The 4727-nt window shown below is 62.0% G+C and overlaps 1 long non-coding RNA gene across 6 annotated transcripts in view; it reads left to right on the top strand.

Moving 5' to 3' along the window:
• LOC121017465 (uncharacterized) overlaps positions 1-2964 on the top strand; it is a 60599-nt gene extending 57635 nt beyond the window's left edge. For all 6 annotated transcript variants that reach the window (XR_005784762.1, XR_005784764.1, XR_005784766.1 and 3 more), the window contains 2 exons: positions 697-1736; positions 2055-2964. This is a non-coding gene — a long non-coding RNA (uncharacterized LOC121017465). The remainder of the gene's footprint in view (positions 1-696; positions 1737-2054) is intronic.
• The last annotated feature ends 1763 nt before the right edge of the window (positions 2965-4727 follow it).

Below are 4727 nucleotides of genomic sequence, written 5' to 3'. Positions count from 1 at the left end.
GTCCATCCGTCCGTCCATCCAGCCATCCATCCATCCACCCACCCATCCATTTATACAGCCCCTAGGAAGCACCTAAGTCTACTATTGCTGATGAGATGATCCTTATAACAGGCTATTGACCCATTGCTCAGGCAAGGAAGCTGAGGCTCAGAAAGGGGAAGGGATTTGACAACGTTTACACAGGTCTTCACAGGCTCTATGCACCGTTCACTCTTGCTGGGAGAGTTGGCACCAACCCCATCTCCTTCCACTGTTGCATTGTTGCCTGGGGCCGGACCTTGTGTCCCAGGCCCTCCAAGCAGAAGATGTGTCCCTCCGTTCCCACACCTCAAGCACTGGGCTGGCACAGAGCAGACATGACACTATAAGGACCCCTTCTCCCGTGCCCCCCCCCTCCCCCAACCTGCAGCAGTGAGACAGTGGAGAGCCGATGTGGAGCCAGGGATTCCCAGGACGTGTCAGGAGGGGCGGGGGGGGGGGTGGTGGTGCTGTGAGTGGGAGGTGGTGGCAGAGGCCGCTGTGGCTGGCGTGTCCCAACCTGGGCCGTACAGCCGCCCTCAACTCCAACAAGCGGCCGCCTGCCTGCAGCCCTCCTTCCTTCCTTCAGGATGCCTGAGCCCAGCCCACAGGGCCCCTCCCCACGCCTCCCTGCCCCGAAGCTGCCGCCCACCTGCCTCTCTTGCCTTGCCTTTCCAGCTGGAGAAGAAGAAAACTTCCTTCTCGAGAAGCCGACAGCCACCAGCCAGGGCAGAGCCTGCCTGCCAGCAGCCTGCAGGGCACCCCCCCCCCCCCCCGCCACCATGCCTGAGGGCTTTCTAGACCCTGCAGCTCCTCTTTGGGGACGGTCTTCCCCCCAGCCTCTGGGGTCCCCATCACCCTCTGCAAATCGTGCTTCGTCTCCTACCACTTGTGACTCCACGTTCCCTCCCCCGGGTCTGTGCTCCACGGTCCCCATGCCCGCGGGCCACCCTTCCCTCTGCCCAGTGAGCTCCTCACCATCCTGCCAGGCTCCTGCGGAGACCTTCGGACTCTCATCAGCAGGCAGCGGGGAGCAGGGGGAGGGTGTGGGCCCAGGAGAGGGAGGCGATAGGAGTCAGAACCACCCCTGCTGGCCCCTCACGTGATGACTCTTGGGGGGTGCTGGTCTGCCCCCTCCCTGTCGGGCCCCCACACCAGAGAGACCACCTCTGCTCTCCCCCCCCCGGGCTGGGCCCTCCCAGAGTTCCAAGGCCCGGGACCCGCTCCTCACACGGCCTCTGGCTCTCTGCTCGGCCGCGGTTCTTCCATGGCCCCGGCAGCGAGTCATGCCATTGGGCGCCGAAAGCCTCCATGACCTTCAAGTGAACGTTCACATCTTAGCCCGAGACGTGCCATTATCTTCACTCTTTTAGCTTTACATACTTTTCAGGGGTTGCTTGCCCTGGTGCCTCCCTCGTGTCCTACTGGGCTGTCCTTGTTTTCTCCACCTGTAAAACAGGCAAGTGCTGATGCCCCCTGCCAGGCTCCATGCAGGGCTCACTTCGAGGACTCACCCCGGCCTGGTCTCACGTACCTCGGGGTTGTCGCTTTCTGAGCTCTGACCTCCCCAATCAGAGGGCTGGAACCCACCACCTTCAAATGGAAACGGACCTTGGGGTTTGGACACTCAGGGCCAGTGCAGTCGAGGGCCCCCCGAGGGTCACCCAGCTGCCGGGCAGAGGGACGGCACAGTCGAGCTTCCTGCTGGAGGCCGTTCGGTGAGAGCTGGGCTGCTCTCCCAGGCCACCGGGAGACTTTGGGGAGGACAGCATCTGTTAGTGCAGACTCCGGTGGGGTCCGTCTGCGGGGTCCCTGTCCCTATGGCCCTCCCTGTGGGCCTCCCTGTAAGCTCCGTACCCCTGGGCTTGCCCTGCAGCCGTACCCCAGTCTCTTCCAGCCGGAGGGAGCCAGGAGGGGCCGCCGTGGGCCCATCTGATGATGAGCTGTGTGGAGGGCGGGCTTGGTGAGTCAAGTGGCAGGGTCCCCACACCCTTCCCACGCACCCTATTTACTCACCCGTCACTTGTGCATTCCAGCAGGCATAAGGCAGACGGGCCTTGTCTCCCTGAAGTGAACATCTCTGGTCGGCGTGACGAATCTGGAGGCCAGACGAGACTGTCACTGCAGCTGGATCCGTGTGTCCGCCTCCCTGTCCTGTCCGTGTCCCAGCCCCATCACTGTACATCCAGGCCCCCCCCCCCCACAGCGAAGGCTCGGTCCCCACCTGCCCCTCCGGCCAGCCTTAGCATGTGGGGGTCGGGGCTAAAACAGAAGCCTGAAGCCCGAGTCGGGGTCATTTGTTTCCATGCCTTCCTGGTGCAGCAGAGCACGAGTCCCACAGCAGAACCATGTCTCTTTCTGCCTGTGGGTCCTCAGCAGCTGGTGCAGACGTCCTTTGAGGCAGGCGTGGACGAGTGAATGAATGGGTGTGAGAATGAGTGAATGATCATCAAGAGACCTGAGATCCTTCTGGTCTCAAGTGGCCAGGAAATCATCATCAAACAGCCCAACGTGAGAGCAGGTGGGAAGTTGTAGGAACCATACAGATTCAGCGGAAATGTGAGTGTGAGGGAGCCGTGACCTGAAGGGAGACTCGGAACAGAGTCCTGGCTTCCTGAGACAGGAGGGTCATTGTGGAGGCCCCGGAGCTGCCCCATCCCAGGAGGAGGCAGAGCCCCTGAGCGAGCAGCCCGGAGCCAGGCCTTCGTGGAGAAAGAAGGTGCTCCGGGCCCCGAGACCCCAGCAGAGGTGCCCCGGGAAAGTGTCCCGTTCCCGCGTCCGCTGTCTCGCTCGTGCCACCGTTCCTGTGTCTGGCATCCACCCGTCACAGAGCCCAGGGCCCTCAAGCATCAGGAAAACCCGGCTGGAACTATTTCTTGGGTTTTGGAAAGTATATTCACAATTGCGCTTGGGGACACAAGCAGAGTGCTTCCTCGGGAGCTGAAGGTGAGACGCACCTCAGCCACGAAGACGCAGCGAGGGGGGCAGCCGGGCGGCCCAGGAATTTGACCTCCTCCTTCCCCCGGACATGCCCTGGCTGCCGCCGCAGGTGACATCGGGGCCTCTCTGGCCCCCGTGTCCAGGCTTGCCTGCACGCACAGTTGCAGAGTCTGGGGAAACGGTGTTGTGGGGGACAGAGGCCCCCGGGGTCTGAGGCCCGGACAGGCCAACGGAGTTTTCACGGTGCCAAATGCAGATCAAAGGCGCGGGCAAGCCCACGAGTTTGCGGTCCCCGCCACAAAGCCTGGCGGGGACGCCTCAGCTGGAGGCACAGGGCTCGCGGCCGTGGCTGTCCTGCCGCAGGACCGCTGGTCACCCATGAGGCGGCAGATTAGGAATTTCCTCTTCTGTTTTTCCTGCAAAGTTTGCCCTGGCAAAGGGTGTTTGCTTTGGGAACGTTTTCTCCCCTTTGAGCCTCTTGGCTGCACGTGAAAGGGTGGTCGGGCCGGGGTGGGACGTTCACAGCCCTTGGAGATGCTGCTACGGATCAAAGCTGCATCGTCGCCCGTTTTTATTATTTGGGTGAACCGTTGCAGAGCTGGTGGGGGCGGGGCGCTGGTCTGCTGAGCTGAGGACAGCTTCCAGGACAAGTAGCATTGGTGGTCTCTCTGGGCCCCCCGCCAAGCCCCCGGCCGAGGAGGAACCGGAGGCAGGTTGGGAGAGGGCCGCCAAGAAGAGAGGCGGCTGGACCGGCACCCACAGGCCTGTGAGTCTCGGGGCTGGGTTGGGCCGACAGGCGGGCCCAGCCGTCCCCTCGTGTCCCCAGCGACAGCTCAGGGCTCATTTCTGGCAGAACCACCCCAGGGGCCTCCTGCTCCCAGGCCCAGCCCAAGAGATGGTTCAGCTCATCTGCCTGGTCGGCAAGGGTCTCGTGGGCGGGCTCCTCCCTCACCGACCTCAGGGCCTCCAAGCCTCTGTGGCCCGGCTGGGGTCTTCCGAAAAGGACGAGTGGGGGTCGCCGGCCACGTCCCCAGATCCACCTCCCTCCTGGTGCGTGGGCAAGGGTGCAGATAAGTGGGCTTCTCCCACCAACACGGGGCTGGGTTGGTTCCACCATCCCGGAGGGCCGTGCCTGTCCACCCTCATGGTGTCTGTGGGTATTTCGGCACCCTAAGCGTGTGCCACACCCCAAGTGTGCCAGGCAATCGCTGTTCCGGTGACGGTGAGAAATACGACACAGATTAACAGCTCACCGACAGGGGGCTAAGCAGGTCGTGGTAAAGGAAGGAGCGCCACACGGAACAGAACCTTCATCGCATCGGCTCATTTGTGCAAAGCCTGCACTTTGCAGTGCGTGTGATCGCACCGCACGGAGGGTAGGTGCCTGATACGCATCCCCCGTCGCATCACTCGCCAGTGACAGTCTGGCTATCAAATCCCAGGGGACGTGATTTCCTTCAAAATTCTGGATACTTCATTTGACTTGCAGCGCCCCACCCCCCCACCGTGTTGTGGGAAAGCCCGAAGCTGCTTCCTTAGCCCTCCTGTGACAGGACTGGGTCCCAGGCCGTCTTTTCCCAGCTCTGGGTCCAGCTGTGACCGCTGCCCTGGGGCATCCTGCTGTCCCCGGCCAGCAGGCCTGGAAGTTTCTGAATTGTTTCTTCAACGATTTCCTTCCCTCCGTGTTCTCTATTCCCTTTTTAAAAGTCCTATTAGGGTGTTGAGCCACCAACCTGGTCACCCACAGGCTAAAAACTCTCTTTTCTCTA

Source organism: Herpailurus yagouaroundi, unplaced genomic scaffold (assembly GCF_014898765.1).
Source record: "Herpailurus yagouaroundi ecotype Mexico unplaced genomic scaffold, PumYag 216, whole genome shotgun sequence".
In the NCBI taxonomy this organism is placed as follows: Eukaryota; Metazoa; Chordata; class Mammalia; order Carnivora; family Felidae; genus Herpailurus; species Herpailurus yagouaroundi.
The sequence above is the reverse complement of the archived record's forward strand: the minus strand, read 5'-3'. Positions and strand labels throughout refer to the sequence as shown.